Here is an 18,104-nt window from a genome sequence, read left to right on the forward strand (position 1 = left end):
GAGACGATGTCAAATGAGCATGCTATGCACTTCCCTTTGATTGGGAGTGCAATGCTGTTGTCACTGTTTTTGCTCTTCAAGTTTTTGTCAAAAGATTTGGTTAATGCTGTACTCACGTGTTACTTCTTTGTACTTGGGATCTTAGCACTTTCGTAAGTTTTTTTCCCTTCTTCTTATTTTTATTAAGGTTATTGATATACTAATCCGAAATTGTCTTTGTCTAACTTTTTTATTTTGTTATGAATAGTGCACCATTATAGAAAATATGATTATGGGAGTTGAGAGTTTCTAGACAACGTAAAGAGACATAGGTGGAAGTAGGAAATGGATTAGATGTACGCGTTTTGATCATGCAGGAGACGATGTCAAATGAGCATGCTATGCACTTCCCTTTGATTGGGAGTGCAATGCTGTTGTCACTGTTTTTGCTCTTCAAGTTTTTGTCAAAAGATTTGGTTAATGCTCTACTCACGTGTTACTTCTTTGTACTTGGGATCTTAGCACTTTCGTAAGTTTTTTTCCCTTTTTCTTATTTTTATTAAGGTTATTGATATACTAATCCGAAATTGTCTTTGTCTAACTTTTTTATTTTGTTATGAACAGTGCAACATTATAGAAAATATGATTATGGGAGTTGAGAGTTTCTAGACAACGTAAGGAGACATAGGTGGAAGTAGGAAATGGATTAGATGTGCGTGTTCAACCTCATTTTCGATCTTATTAATGCGCCACCTGCTGGATTTCTTAGGAGTTGTGAGCGTATTAGGCAGGAAATTCCCCTTTCTCCTGTCTTGTTCCTCTGTGTGGTCGAAGTTTTGGGAAAATTGAGTAGTAAATCTATTGATCTTGAGTTCAGCGGGGTCTTCGGATTGGGCAGGATTTAATGCTTGTTTCCGATCTTTGGTGAGGAGATATTGTGGTTCTTTGTTGATTTGAGGCAGTCTCTATGCTCAAGATTAATGGCGAAGAGTGAAGTTTTTGGTGTAGGTAACAGAGGTTGTAGGGGAAATAGGTAGTTGTGTTGGGAGTCTACCCTCATCACTGTAGCTGGAAAGCATACATTGTATCGAACCTGGAGCCGTGTCAATTGCAACATTTTTGACTCAACAACTGGTGGAACCACTACTTACGAGGGATATTTTCACATCACATCACTTAGGGGTTCGTTTCTTCTCCATGAGAGTGGAGAGCTCAGAAGAACAAGTGGATTGAATATCACATTAGCTGGACTTGATGATCGCAGTTTCAGTGGTTGTGTGTCCGGAGATCTTATGGCTGCATCGTCTCGTCCAAGTCTCGCTTTCATGTTACAGTCACGAAGAACAGATTAACACGACGAGCCATTTAGAGCCTTCTTCTTCACCAAACTTAAGCATCAGCGCACACAAAAATAACATTGCACTACAAGATATGCCATAAGATAGATGTACTTGTTGCATCCTCTACAAGATACAAGGCATGACTTCATTTGTTGCTTCTTCAGCCCGAGTATAGAACTCATTTTGTTTCATTCAACATTTATTTTGTATCGACCGATCAAATCACTTTATGTAGTTGTGTGTTTCTTTTTATAATAGATTTGAGGTTATGGCGGACCTATACCTGCATTAAAATCTTGGATATACTTTTCCTTGCCTAACCTCTTCTACAATATTCATAAATTAATGAATGACTAAGAGAAGGAACAAAATATGAGATTACATGATCATTTTCTAGGGAACCTAGCCGATCATTTTGTATCTACGTTAGCTTAGTGCAAAACCTCAGTGTTACAACTGACGTAATCAGGGCAGAGAGATTGGGCCTGAATAATATTGTTGTCTATTTTAGGTGTTCTTTACTTTTTGATTGGCCCATGTGTTAATATATAATGGTATTTAAGTAATGCATGACCCATTGCACCCCTTAATTATTGGATATTAGTATTTGCCCGTGGAGTACGGCATACGCGCACCTTCGGCGCTCCCGATGCACATCCGCCCCCTGATAAGACAAATACGCACGTCTTTGGCCCCCCGACGCACATCCGCCCGATACGATGCATACGATACCGCGCTTTTTGGCCCCGCGTGCATCCGCCCCATGTACCGATGCGCACATATACACATCTTCGGCTTCAGTCATGGTCAATTGTATGTGGCGCTCTTATACCCTAGGCAGCGCCGAAGGTGCGTCGGGGTCTTCAGTGCCGTATGGCACGGGCAAACCCTAGTCCCTTTCAAAATAGAGCTAAAGTCAACAGATTTTATTTTCTATCATTAATTTTTTCTCTATATATACAAAAGAGTTTATATTCCAATCATTTCGTCAAGAGGATTGCTAGCGTCCTGCCCCTTAAAAGGGGTAAGACCATCCTACTGCTCTATAGACAAAAGATAACTACTTGTACACCTATTCCACAAGTTTAACTTCATTTGTTTGATAATAAATCAAAGAGTCCTATTATTGACGGACTCCCTTTTGTGTTGGGCAAACCCCGGCCCAATTTAGGGTCTGTAATTGTGTCGGGCTCAACTTAGAGTGTTGGGCAGACCCCAACACCAAACCCCAAACAAAAATAAATCGGAAATAACCGGTTCCAACCAGTTATACCCACAACCAAAAAGAAACCCTCGCCTCTATGAAATTAATTCACCAAAAACCAAAATTTGATTTGGTCTCCGCGAAATTAAATATTGATTAAGTACCAGCCGGACTCACTTCTAGTTATGATAAAATATGGTTATAAGTGTTGGGATTATTTTAATCCTACATCTTTAACATGCTAATCTATTATTGATAAAAAAAAAAAAAAAAAAAAAAAAAAAAAAAAAAAAAAAAAAAAAAAAAAAAACCTTCAAAGCCGTCGGAATTAGAGATTAACAGTAAATAGAAACTTTCCAAAGCTGAATCCAAATCACTTAGTCTTCAGCCTTCTAGTAATATTCACCACACAACACACCACAAAATCACTACAAAATAAACGACTTTACCCGACTGACAATAATTGTCGCCAAAGGTATTACCCGACAGACCAAAACTGTCGTAAGGCCGTCGGAAAACACTTGATCGACATAGAGTTCTGACGGTTATAATTGGTTGAAACGGGCCATCGGTGTTGATGATCTTTGCCGACGGATATTCCTATGGCCTTGACCGTCGGATATTCCTGCAGTCATTGACCGCCGGGTATGCTTGCTGCCATCAACCGTCGGGTATTCTAGTTGTTTTTGACCGTCGGATATGGCAGCTGTTTTTAACCATCGGATATGTTTCTTGAGCGACAGTTTATGTCCGTCAGATATTAGTTTTTTTTTATTAAAAAAAAATATTTGTCATCCTAACATCACATTCTTTTAAATATCCTAACATCACAATTATTACAGAAAAAATGAGAGAATCCCAAGACACTAATCATATTCCTTTCTCATTCAAAGGGGAGTCAAATGTCAATAACAACAATTAAAATCAAGGATTTGCTGGTATCTAACTCGGACTAATCTTCCACTTAAAAGGATTATGACATCCACCTGTTAAACAAATTGAAGCAATATAAGAACAAGTGTGCATCTAGTGAATATATTGCAAAGCTCAACATTCACATTTCATGATCAATTTGACTAGTTCAACTCCTACTCAACAACCACATGCAACTACAAGTACACTTATTGCTAGATGTTCACACAACACCTACACATGCAAACCCAACACTAGGTACAAGCAAAAGAATACAATACAAGATATACAAATAAACAACACACAGAAAGTTCTGAAAGTTTAAAACAACCTATTCAACTGTTAAACCATGGAGAAGATAATAAAGGAAATGTCGTAGAAGTCTTAATGACAAGTAGCACCTATTATCGCAAGATAAAAAAGTTAATATTTCAACAATCAACTCATCACCTAAATCATAATGAAAACGTGTTGCTGCAAAAACCAACCCATCGCCAAAAATATAATGGGTGTCTTAAGATTTATTAAACAAGTGTGGTCAAGGATAAAGAGAGCCATGAGACTCATTACAGCAATAGTGAACTATAACTTTAACGGTTTGGCTACTTAGGACAACAAGGAAATCTGAAACAAATTTTGAGATCACATTCGACCACCCCTTGACGTCCGTGTTAAACCACAAAAGAGATGGTGGTAATGACTAACACGATTCAATGTGAAAGAGTATCATACACAAAAGGAACTTACACTAGGATGACATCCTCAACTGTTGCTGCAATTGTTCAAATTATTCTACCGTTCCACTGTCACATATTGACCTGCCAAATAGAAGTTCAAAAATTAAAAAATTTGCAACAAATCTTTATCATGTCTTCTATGATTTGAACTAACTTGTAAGTTAAAATATGAATTAGTGTGAGCTTTTCAAGCTTGTGTTACTGGTTCAATAGGCTGCAACAAGTCAAGCATAAAGACTACAATAAGTTTTGGAACGAAAAATTACTTCAACATATAACGGAATGCATAGTAAATGTAGGAGTCTTACATAGCAAGTCAAAGTGTCGGACCAAAAAAAGCAAACATTCTATTGAATTCGAATCAATCCTTCACAATTTCCTATAAACCAAAAGAGGATATAAAAAAAGGAGTGGCCTAACTTTGAAAAATAAATTCAGAAATCACTAGTGTGCTCAATAAGCAAAACTAGTGTAACAAGTGTATATGCAAAACTAGTGGAATTATTAATACTGAAGTTGAAGTGAAAAAAGGAGGCTAAGAAGCCTTCACAGTTGGGTGGGTGTCAACTAATAAAAAGGAAACGTTTACCTCTTTGAAACCATGCTTCCTTGATCCTCATAACACTATCAATATTCAATGAAATAGAATTAGAAGTTCCACAAATCAGATTGAACTAAGTTAATTTAACAGTTCTTTTTCCTATGATTCAACTGAGATATAACTAGTGTACTAGACCTGTTATGTTTCCTGCAAAGTGACTAGAATATGTAGCTTACTGAAAAGAATATGAACAAATCTTATTTTTAACTTGTCGTTGGGTATAACAATTGGTAACTAAAGCCCATTCTACTTAATCGGTTGAATTAAGACTTATCAGTAGGTGTTTCCGATATAGTATCTAGTTGTGATAACTTACGGAATCGTATCAGTGGGTCTTCTTCTTGAGAGTTGGTACTTGTCCCATCTATGGATTCTCCATTTTCTTGACGTTTTGACTCAGAAACACTTGAGGAATCTAGCAAGAACATATAGCACTCATATTTGCAATAAACAAGAAGATTAGAGAAGCTAGCAACATACCCTATCTGCAAAGAGATTTCGTTTGTTGTTGTTTCTGAATAAGGCCAGCTGAAATTCCTCCTGATCACGAGAATGGGACAGGTGATGATCAATCAATCCTGGACTAAGCAAGGAAACTCAAGAAAAGCTAAATTGATAGACCTTGTGAATAAGCCAATCATCGATTATCAAGCTGCTCAGTTTCTTAAAAAGTTCATACAAAGCCTCTACTTCACTGACAGTAACGGCCACAACAAAAATATATATATAAAAACAAAATAAAAAAGGCATTTTAGGTTCTACATGTCAATCCAACAAGTTCAAAGCTCAATATAGTATACTTGCTATAGTGGAACACGTATACTAAAATGTGTTAAAGTCGATCCAAACAAAACATGTCAAGTAAGTGGCATGAGACTCGAAAATGGCGGACAGCTCTAATAAAACCGCTCTAATGGCGGACAGCTCTCCTGCGGCTTAAAGCAGCTACCCTGTTTTGTGTTTAGTGAAGAAACTCGATCTCCCTCAAGCTTGAGGGAGTAGAGATACCCTTCCTCAAGGGGAACATACCTCTCACTACCCCCTTTCCCCTTCTTCTCCTTTAAACTCTCTTATCCACCTAGAGCTTACCATTCACAGCCTCCACAACCCAAAACTCTTTGATTCCAAAGAATCTACTAATTGGAAGTGATGAAGAAGAAAAAAAAAAAAAAAAGCTTCCTCCTTTTCATTGGTATGTAGGAGAGTTTATATCAACCAACATTGGTGTCTATCTTCGATGGATCCGGAGGTGGGTTTTGTGGTTGTCTCCTTTGGTGCAGCCACCTTCCCACATTTTGCAGATCTTACACTATCTCAAGACCTTAAATAAGTTGGGTTTAGTTGGTTTTTGGTATGCAGCTGGTTGTGGTAGTTTCATTTTGGATTTACTGGGTCCAGATCTCTCTATCGACGCCAAGGCCATGGGTTCACCCTTTATGTCCGGATTTCTGGTTTGGCATTATGAGTTGTTTGTTCAAAGCCATGGCTCTCTCCCATTTTCTACCCCCTCCGGATTGCTGGTTTGGGGTTCTTGGTGAGAGACACTCACTAGTTAGATTTGGAATTGCTAATCACTTTGTTGTTGTGGAGTATTCTCACAACCTAATGACTCGTGAGTCGTCACCATGGGAGATCCAACACGGTGGAAGAAGGAGCAACTATGAAGTGACCAAGAGAAAAGGATGGGGTTTCAATGTGGTCAAGGTGTTTGCTGGTGGTTGCTTGAGCTGGTGGAGTCTATGGCGAGACTACCATATATTCTAAATTTCAAACTGTTTTAATTTCAGTTTTCTTTTCTTGTTTTCAGGTTAATGTTAATTGTTTTGATTGTAAGAATTTATGTACAAATTAATACAATCAGGGCAGTTTATCAAAAAAAAAAAGACTCGAAAATTTAGATATGGAACAAAAATACAAACATATAGTTCATCACTTCATCGCTTGGTACTTCCAAATATATAAAGCTTATCCATTAAAGTCACATTCAAGCAGGTACTTGAAATCAAATTAAAGAACCCAATGTCGTAATTTAACTTTAATATGACCATATTTGATTAATTGCAACTGCCTTCATTTCGTTCTCCCTTTCTTTTTACATACCTCTTGAGGCATGACCATCCATGAACAGCTAGTAAACCAGGTTAAAAGACCTAAAAAACCATAGATATAAGAATTAGATGCCAAACAGTCGATTATTTAAATTTTTACTAACCAACGTGAGGAGAGATTAACCAAAAGTCGAAGCTTTTACTAACCTAACACCATAACCAAACTTTAATTCATTTCCTGAAACTAAATCAACTTGAAATCTAAAAAAACTAAAGAAAAAACAACAAAAAAAATATACCCAGCCAGAATTTTTCTTTTTTCTCTAGTAGTAATTTCAGCTTTAAATCAACCAGTAAAATTAATTAAGAGAATCAACGTGTGAAGTAAAACCAAAGAGAACAAAAATGAATTAAGCCCGAATTAGAAAACCAGCCTTGAAAATCAAAGCAAAAATAAAAACTTTCACCTGATGCATTATCTGGCACCGGCTTGAGAACAAAACCATTTTCTTTCAAACCAATCACAGAACCACTACCTCCATCAAGAATATCATGCCTGCGAGATTGGTCTTCCATTGACAGAACTTGTTACCTACAGAAGAAGCAGTTCTAGTTATTTAACAACTTCTTAGCGAACGCAAATTGCCACTGCATTTCTAACTGCTTGAAACAAAAGTAATACAATCCTACACTATACAATCTCATATTACTAGTTTCCATAAGCAGTCAGTGGAAGCTTATTGACAAAATTTACAAAAAAAAAACCAAATGCAAAAGGAAAAATTCAAAATTTAACTAAACCCCAATTCATAAATAATCAAAATTTATTAGAAAATAATTAGATAACCCTAATTATTTACCTTGATGGGTTCAACCTAAAAAATCATTGACAGAAAAGATTAGTAAATATGAAATCATAATTTGATTTTAACAACCGAAAAAAAAGAAGAGGTTTAGTCTTTGGTTGAGTGTGAGAGTGATAAGTGAGACAAATGAGTGTGGGAGTGAGGAGATTTGAGATTTGGGGGAGAGTGAGGATATGTTACCTTCTTGGGAGTCGCATGAGAGAGCTAGAGAGGGATGAATCGCGGCCGACAGCAAAGCCGTGAGTGAGAGAGGGGAAATAGATTTTAGGTTTTATTTCTTTAATTGTTATTTTATTTTTCCAAACAAATTTAGAGAGGGAAGACAAATTTATTTGCCGCCTGATAATTGGGAGAGATAAGCCGATGGCCAAAACTCGTAGAATATTAACCATTATAGAATATTCAAACTACTGTTGGGAAATTATAATGTATGTTGGAAATAACCAAGAACCGTCGAACTATCCCACGGTTAGTAACTCTCATAGGACCGTCGGCCATATCTAAAACATGTGAAATACCATTGGAGTTTACTTGACAGATGGCCAAACAATATCAGACGGACAAAATAAGCTGGAAACTTTCAATAGATAAAAACCGTCAGATATTCTTTATGGTGCCAGTTCAATAAACTCATTTTTTTTGTAGTGAAGACTTTTGCTTTTATCCTACTTTTAAGTGTACTTTTCCTGGAAAGACTAATAGTCTATTTCTCCAAAAAGTCATTCTCTTATATAGAGAAACTTTGAGAATATGTAAGTGTGTATGTAGTGGGATACATTTATGATTCCAAGTCTTATCTTAAGAGGACAAGTCATTGTCATATAAGTACTTGTACTTGATATATTAAAACACTTTTAATATATATCTCTTTAATATGGAAAGTGCCCATTAACAAATTCATATTTACAATAAGGCCCCTAGAACTTTCAAGAAAATCATTTCCTACCATTAATTATATCTAAGTCCTCCACCTTACTTGTATTCACAATTAGACCATTGGGAATTTGTTCTTCACTGTCATACCCATGTCTAATTGACCCAATTTGACATTTAACATCAATTGAGCATTAAGAAACTATTTCTTATACCGGCCGGGTTTGAGCTCAATTAGTTATATCACAATTTCCTAATATATAAATCCGTAAAGTGGTAGATCCTTTATTAGAATTCGTGATTCAAGAGGTCCTACATTTATTACCCAAAACGTTAAGTCTAGTCTATGAATATACATTACTTTTTAATGTCTCAAAGTAATAAATTTGAAACACAATGAATTTTCACAATTCCTCAAGTCTAGGGATTAATTGGTAATGTGAGATTTGCACACTAACCTTAACAGTGAATTTATAGTGTGTTCTCACTTTGATCCCCTCAGTGTCAGTCATGTGACTACACCAATATACAAACTTAGAGTCATACTCAAATGATTGAGATATTATAATCCTATCATGTAGCAATTATATATATTACAGTCTTATAAGTGAAGCGTCCGACTTCACCCCTAACTGTGAGCATTCTAGGTAAATAGATACAATCAAATCTCCCTCACATGACTCTTCATATGCTTGATTGTTCTAATTATATTACCTATGGAACTTATGGTTTCATCATATGATATTAGTTTACCCATATGCATAATAATAAGATTCGTGTATTTAATTAAACATCATCATGTATAATCAATAAATGTTCATTGGCTTTGTAAAGGCTAAATATCCCAACAATCTCCCACTGGCATTCAAAGCCATTTAGAACCCATTCTAAAACCCATAATATCTCTTTAAGGGTCTACACATGCATATATACCAATATATAGTATTTGGTCCTCATAGACTATATCATTCATAATGAATAGTGTATCATATACATATGAGACCAAAAACATAGCCATCTTACCTTCAACCTTCTTGTAAAACACAAGGTCCTTCCTTACATTGATCAAAACCAAATGATTTGTTTGATCAAAGTTTACATTCCAACTCCTTAAAGCTTGTAGGAACTATAAAGCCTCCATGTTCTAAAACGCGGTCTTTACATCCATTTGCCAAATCATAGTCATAATGAGCACCAATCACTAGAAGGACTCCAATGGACTTTTCATGGCTATTGGCAAAATTTTTTTTCTCATAATCAATACCCTCTTTTTGAGTAAACATTTTCTCCACTAGTCTCGTTTTAAAAGTCTCTACCTTTCTATCAGCCCCTCTTTTCCTTTTGAATAACCACCTATTCTTAATAGGCTTAATATTTGGTAGTGGATCAACAAGCTCCCAGACATTGTTGGAATATAAGGACTCCATTTCTTATCTCATTGATACAAGCCATTTACTCAAATCAATGTCAGAACTTGCTTCTTCGTAGTTTATAGGATCTACATCCATGTCATCTGATATAACATTTAAAGTTTCCCTTAATAATAGGTCGGGTTAACTTTTCTGGAGGACTATTTGCCCTCCCATTACGATGAAGTACTGGAGTAGGTTTAGGTGAACTCTGAACTTTACATGGAAGTTTTATCTAAACTATAAGTTAATCTAGATTGACTTATAATTTAGATTGAACATAAATAGGAATATCTGCTAGCATCTCTAAGGCTTATCTCTAAAAAGATATTGGGAGAGTTTGAATAACTTACCATAGTCCAAACCATGCCTCATAAGGTTATGTTCCTTCTTTTTTCAATCTCTTTTTGTTGTGAAGTTCTTGGTGCACTTAATTGAAACAAAATCATATTTTGCATTAAGTTACCTTTTGTTTTCACATTTTAATAGGTCCATGTACATATGTATGTACTAACTCCATTAACTATGTGGCTCTTGACCCTTTACTTTAAAAGATCTTTTAGGCATCTCTCCTTCTAAGTAAGATTACAGGTTGAGAAAGATTATAAAGGGAGTGAACTTAAAATCCCATCTTTCACCCAAGCTATCAATCTTATTCAAAATGATATGACCAAGTCTTAAGTGCCACAAGTTTGTTCGATTTTCAGAAGAAAATATCTTCTTTTGAGGTAAAAACTTAACATATGATGAATTACTAACAACAGTATCATTTATTTTTAGCATAGAAGAAAGTAAATAGAGACCATTTTCCAAAATACTAGAGGCAATAATCTTTCTATTTAATATGATTACAAATTTTGAATCAAATGAAATAGAATATTATATTCTGACTTATAAAGTACAGAAACAGAAACCAAATTTCTCCTTATCCCTGGAACATAATAATAGTCTTCTAAAACCAACAATTTCTTTTCTAATGCTAAATAATAAACTCCTTATTGATACTGCAGCAACCTTTGCCTCTGTCCCTAGTGCCTAGTACACCTTTTCTTCATTCATCCTTCTTTTCCTCTGAAACTCCTATAACATTTTACAAAAGTAGTTAGTGGCCTCTTATTCCACATAACAGGTGTTAGAAGGAAAAACCAACTCTTTGGTTTCAAGAATAAAGGATAGCATACCTTCTTTTTGTTTTTGTTTCATAGCCAGATACTCTCTACAATTCCGCTTCCAATGACCAGGCTTTTCACAATGGTAACAATTACATTTTGCTTTATCCCCTGAATTCTTCTCCACTCCCCTTTTTGCCCCAAGGGCAAACTTTTTACCCCTTTTCCACTTGCCTTTGCCTTTCGGCTTAGGCTTGGAAACGCCAACATTTTCTAAGACCATTACACTTGGTTTAACCTTAACTAAGTCTTCAGCCTGCTGCAAAGAGTTCATTAACTCTGGCAGTGTCAGATCCATATTGTTCATGTTGTAGTTCAACTTGAAATGATTAAATGAAACTAGCAAAGACTGAAGAATAGCATCAACCTGAGAATTGGCGTCTATTTCAGCGCCTAGGATCTCCAACTCATTGACATAGCCAATCATTTTAAGGATATGCTCTCTAACTTGAGTCCCATCATCCATTTTTGTATTCATCAGGTTTGCCATTGCAATATGACGTTTAGTACGATTTTGTTCGCCAAACATCTCTTGCAAATTGGTCATGATCTCAGTAGCTGTACCAAAATTTTGGTGTTGGTGCTAGAGTACGTTCGACATGGATACCAGGAGATGACACTTGGACATCTCATTGGCCTTTTGTCATTTTTATACTCATCTTTTAGCCTTGCACTAGCATTGTTTGCTGGTTCAGGGGGGAAAGGGGTAGTGAGAACGAATTTGTAACTTTCAGCAGTCAAGATAATGTTAATGTTACGCTTCCAAATCCATAATTATTAGGACCAGTTAACTTGTTCTCTTTCAAGATAGATGCTAAGGGACTGAAATTTGATTGAGACATATCTGGAACATTTACATATACATAAAAATTATTATAATGCATTTAATATTGGTTTTGGGAATTTAATAAACCAATAACCCGCTTATATAATAAAAATACAACACCCTCCATATTGTATTAATAAGATAAATATAAGCAATAGAAACCATATAAATAGAAACCTAATACGTATGAATAATCTCTTATCCGTAGGGCATCAAAATTATTCAACTTAATCAGGCGAGTTCTACTAAACCCATCAATTTTACATACATGTAATATGATTTCCATTATAATTCATTTTGCTACTAAAACATAATTGCACAAACCGTAGGGCTGTTAACTATATTTCAGCCAAGTGTGCCATCATCATAATTCATTAATGTAACCACAAGATAATGAATCCGTAAGGGAAAACACTCTCACTAGCCATATATGAATTTTTCTTCTTAAGAATAGACAATAGACAAAAATATTTTAGCATGCAATTAATTTATCCGTAGGGATCATATTAATCACATCTAAAAATATAATTCCTATTGAATTGATAACTGTGTAGCAAAGGATTCAATTCGTAAATTAAATGCCTTTACCACTTGCTTTATATAACCTGAAGGTATTAACAATTAATGATCAACATATATCGACAACTCTTAATATGAATATAACATTATGTATGTCACTAATTAGCAATGATATACTACCTATTTAACGAACTATGCATCTCATGCCAACAATAAATAAGGGTAAATATATCATTGTGATACTAAATCAATAACATACCATAGCACATGAATTTCAACTATTACTTTACCGTTAATATATAGATAAAAGCATTTTCAGTTATCTATCTCAATAACCCAAACAAACCTTAAAAACCTTATAAGCATCTCCTGCATGTGTCAGTAGACAAGGGTCCAACAACTATATCAACTATGAATGAAAGTGATTACTTCCAAACCCGCACATGTGTTTATGCAAAACCATGTCTGATGTACATATTTGACATATACATGATTTACATATATCTCCTACAAGTGTCAGTACACAAAAACTATGCACATGTCTAAAAAACAAATCTCGTCTTTTACTTCCATGTGACCTAATACAATTTTCAAAAAAAAAAAACCCCCCCCTAAAAAGCAAATAATGCTTCTGCCTATTGGTTTAAAGCTTAAGCATAACAAAAATCCATGTACAACAAGTAATAAGGGCATGCACTAAAGGGCAGAGTCCCTAAGCAACTAACAGTAAGTACTCACGTCCAACTCCCCATGTTTACTTATCAAGACAAAATATTCCTATGACATAATAGTATAGAAACTATGCACTTTTCTTCAAAGAAAATTTCCGTCCTTTATTAGGGCATGTGGTCCTTAAAAAAATAGTTCTTTTCAGGCCATTATCTAAAGAGTCTTACATGCTTAGCATGTCAAAAGGTCTACTGACTATGCTGATGTACAAGATGATAAACCAGACTCTATAGAGTGTCAGTTATAACCAACAGTAGAAATTGACCAATGCATGCCTTGTGCTGATCTATCCAAAAAAAAATTGTACCATACAAAATAAACATGTATGCTTTCTATTTTCTTTTTAGCACTCACCTTTTAAAACCATATTAATTAAGCTAACATCTTATGTTAACAATGTTAATATATCTTTTTCTTTTTCAATTTTAAATAGTATGTTTCAATACTTAAAAAAAATTGAACTTTTATTTCTTAGAACATGCAGATATGAAATTACTATATATCTTATATACAATTTTCAGATCTAATTATTCTATTAAATCAAAAATATATTATAGCATGACCCGCTCTGATACCACTTATTGGGATTACTTTAATCCTACATCTTTAACATGATAATCTATTATTGATCAAAAAAGAAATTAAAAGAAAAATACCTTCAAAGCCGTCAGAATTGGAGATTGACAGTAAATGGAAACTTTCCAAAGCTGAATCCAAATCACTTAATCTTCAGCCTTCTAGTAGTATTCACCACACAACACACCACAAAACACTTTTGATTTTCTCCTACTTTTAGTTGTACTTTTCCTGGAAAGACTAATAGTCCCTTTCTCCAAAAAATCATTCTCTTATATAGAGAAACTTTGAGAATACGTAAGTGTGTGTGTAGTGGGATCCACTTAGGATTCCAAGTCTTATCTTAAGAGGACAAGTCCTTGTCATACAAGTACTTGTACTTGATATATTAAAACACTTTTAATATATATCTCTTTAATATGGAAAGTGCCCATTAACAAATCCATATTTACAATAAGGCCCCTGAACTTTCAAGAAAGTCCTTTCCTACCATTAATTATATCTAAGTCCCTCCACCTTATTTGTATTCACAATTAGACCATTGGAAATTTGTTCTTCACTGTCACACTCATGTCTAATTGACCCAATTTGACATTTAACATCAATTGAGCATTAAGAAACTATTTCTTATACCGGCCGTGTTTGAGCTCAATTAGTTATGTCACAATTTTCTAATACATAACTCCGTAGAGTGGTGGATCCTTTATTAAAATTCGTGATTCAAGACGTCCTACATTTATTATCCAAAACGTTAAGTCTAGTCTATGAATATACATTACTTTTTAACGTTTCAAAGTAATAAATTTGAGACACAATGAATTTTCACAATTCTTCAAGTCTAGGGATTAATTGGTAGTGTGAGATTTGCACACTAACTATAACAGTGAATTTATAGTGTGTTCTCACTTTGATCCCCTCAGTGTCAGTCATGTGACTACACCAATATACAAACTTAGAGTCATACTCAAATGATTGAGATATCATCATCCTATCATATAGCAGTTATGTATATTACAGTCTTATAAGTGAAGCGTCCCACTTCACCCCTAACTATGAGCATTCTAGGTAAATAGATACAATCAAATCTCCCACACATGACTCTTCATATGCTTGATTATTCTAATTATATTACCTATGGAACTTATGGTTTCATCATATGATATTAGTTCACCTATATGCATAATAATAAGATTCGTGTATTTAATTAAATATCATCATGTATAATCAATAAATGTTCATTGGCTTTGTAAAGGCCAAATACCCCAACAATAAGGTCAGGCATGACGACCGGTATCAAGATCTGCCTTTCTGTCGGAGTCAACAAGATGTTCCGAGGCAGCGACGGGACCATTGTTCTGAGGTAGGGACCATTGTTTCTTCCGAGCCTTGTTGATCAACTGGTTCTTTTGAGCATTGATCTGTTGGTTATAAGCCTTGTTCTGATTCATCTCATTATGATTTGTTGGTTCTCACTAAGCCAATACTTCTCTTTGATCTAAGCCAGGAATCGATCTTAGTTCTGTGCCTGTTCATAGATCGGTATTTGAGTCTGTTTCTAGGTTGGTATTTTGATGTTCTTGAAAACCTGCTTTCAAACCAAGCTAAAGGCAGGTGGCTCCTTTCCCCTTTCTTTGCATTCTCTCTTTAGCGTTTGGTCCCCTTATTTGCAAGGGTCTCTTCTCTCGATTTGATAGAATTTCTTTCGATATCGAGCTTTCGGACCCAATGTTGTTGAAAGAGAAAATATTTACTCACGTCTTGTTTTCAAAGCATGAATATTTGACTACCAATATAACAACCCCAATTTTTAAACAACATAAATTAAATTATTTGATTGAAAATAACAATTATATTATGAAGTCTAGCTTATTCTAGAATTTGTTTAGCTATTGTTGATTTTTAAAAAGAAAAGTTAATGTTTTTACTTGAATTGTTTGTTAGAACTTATGTGGGTATTTTATAATCATTTTGGGCTTGAAAAGATTGTTAAAATGTACCCATTCATATAGGTATGGACCTTGGGTGTTTTTAGACCCATTGGAGGCCCATAGGTTACCTTAAACAGACTTAAAACATGGAATAAATAAGAGCTGCGAATTTTCTCTGTAAAAATATGATTATTCAAAATCAAAACCCTAGCCTCCAATAAAAAGAAGGGGAAGAGGAAGAAAAGAGAAAAAGGGGACGCAAAGTATTGGGCTCACCGCACTATTGATATTCATAGTTGTTTACATCTTGTAGACTTAATAAGGTGAGTTATATTTATTTCTTTTATTGTTTCCATAGAAATAGGATATGTTGTTTGTTATGTGTGATCATATGGATTGTATATTGGGAGGATAAAGCCATTAATAAATTGTATAGAGTTTTGTGAAGAAGATGAACAGTTAACAGTAAACACCATTCTAGAAAAGTTGTCTGCGCAGTCTTTTAATTCTGTTCAGATGGAGATCTTTCCGCACACGGATGTCTCTCATATTTAATCCATAGTTTCCTGACACATTGTAGTCTGACATATTAAAATTTTAGACAGATCCAACGGTTGGATTTCTGTCAAGGCGCGCATAAGCGTGACACGTCGTAGTGTTTCTACACCAGAAAAACTGCAGTGTGCAGTCTTTTGTTTCTGCTTAGATGGTGTCGTTTCCATACTCGGATTTGTATGAAATTTAATCCATAGTTTTCTGACACATTGTAGTCTGACATATTAAAATTTTAGACAGATCCAACGGTTGGATTTCTGTCGAGGTGCGCATAAGCATGACAGGTCCTAGTGTTTCTACACCAGAAAAACTGCAGTGTGCAGTCTTTTGTTTCTTCTTAGATGGTGACCTTTCCGTACTCGAATTTGTATGAAATTTAATCTATAGTTTCCTGACACATTTTAGTCTTCCATATTAGATTTTTAGATTTATCCAATGGCTTGATATCTGTCGAGGCTTCCATTAGTGGGACTAGTCGTAGTAGAAACTACACCAGAAAACTGATGGGTGCTGTCCTTTGTTTCTGTTTAGATGGAGGTCAACCTATTATCGGATTGACCTCAAATTTAATCCATAGATTCTTGATATCCAGTTAAATGACATATACAAATTTTAGGCAGATCCAATGGTGGGTTGTCTGTCAAGGCACGGATTAACAAGGTTGTTAGAATTAGCTCAAGTTTAAAATAGATATAGTTGGGTGGTTACATGATGGCATTAGATGGTCAGTGGTTATTATACTTTCGATATATTCTTACTATCGTGAAAATATTGGTGTGGAATGAAAATATATCTATATGTTTTATTTTATCGTGATTATTAAAATATTTGGAGAATTGGTTAAGAGCTACGTAAGGCTTGATTCTAATCTTAAAAGATTGGATACGTAGGCAGCCTTATGTACAGGTGCAGTCACTATATCTATAATATATATATTAGTTTGTGTGATAACTATGTGATTGTGTTAGAAAGTACTGTTGTTTTGATACTACATAAATATATATGTGTGAGATAGAAGTTGTATATGAATATAGACTTTAGTATATATAGATCTGTTTTGGACATTAGTGTGTGTGGACTTGAATTTGGGTTAATGAACTATTTGTTTACTGTTTCGACCCCCACATACGTGGCAAACGTCCATTAGTAGGGGTCTCTATTGTATTCATTTAATCAACAGGGCTAAAGCCCAATTCGCAATATCATGGATCAATGTACATGCCCATTAACTCATGTGTCTAAGGCTGAACCTTAGCCACATGGCTTGCCACTAATGTACATTGATTTATGTCCAGATTCATTTCTTATCAAAGAGATAGTTATCAGTTGACAGTTATACTCTATCACAATTACTCAAAATACAAGATTACTTGAGCTACAAGGACTCTCTACTCTATCGATATAAATACCAAACCATTTTTCATAAGGAACTACGTGGAAACTTGATCCCTAGAGAACAGATCTTGGGTACGTAGGCAGCCATCATTTGGTTCAGTTTCATCTCCCCCAACATCAAATTCCTCTGTTTCTTAGTGTGTTCTTTACCATTGCTCTCGTTGTGTTGAAGCAGTTTATTGCCGAAACATTTACAATATTGTATATATGAGTGTAGTTATGTAAATTGTATTTGTTTGATTATAAGTCTGTTTACATTAAATGATGCTTAAGTGCTTGATTTGCCTTGACACGCGAAATGACTCTCTACATGTGTGGTCCGCTTTTGACATGAGTAATGCTAGTATAATTATAAGTGATAATAATGTTTTAAAGTGTAAGCCCACATCTTTAGAACTCTCCATGCCTCGAGATTTGGTAATGAGATATTATGACTTG

The 18,104-nt window shown here is 34.9% G+C and overlaps 2 long non-coding RNA genes across 2 annotated transcripts; one reads left to right on the forward strand and one right to left on the reverse strand.

The window, feature by feature from the left end:
* The first annotated feature begins 5 nt into the window (after positions 1-5).
* On the forward strand, positions 6-1,063 carry LOC147522085 (uncharacterized). Its single transcript, XR_015194919.1, has 3 exons — positions 6-152; positions 248-508; positions 604-1,063. It is a non-coding gene; the product is annotated as an uncharacterized LOC147522085 (long non-coding RNA).
* A 3,332-nt stretch (positions 1,064-4,395) lies between these two features.
* Positions 4,396-5,430, reverse strand: LOC147522086 (uncharacterized). Its single transcript, XR_015194934.1, has 3 exons — positions 5,254-5,430; positions 5,090-5,188; positions 4,396-4,796 (listed from the first exon to the last, which is right to left on the reverse strand). It is a non-coding gene; the product is annotated as an uncharacterized LOC147522086 (long non-coding RNA).
* Between the last annotated feature and the right edge of the window lie 12,674 nt (positions 5,431-18,104).

Source organism: Coptis chinensis, chromosome 1, assembly GCF_015680905.1.
Source record: "Coptis chinensis isolate HL-2020 chromosome 1, ASM1568090v1, whole genome shotgun sequence".
Classification (NCBI taxonomy): domain Eukaryota; kingdom Viridiplantae; phylum Streptophyta; class Magnoliopsida; order Ranunculales; family Ranunculaceae; genus Coptis; species Coptis chinensis.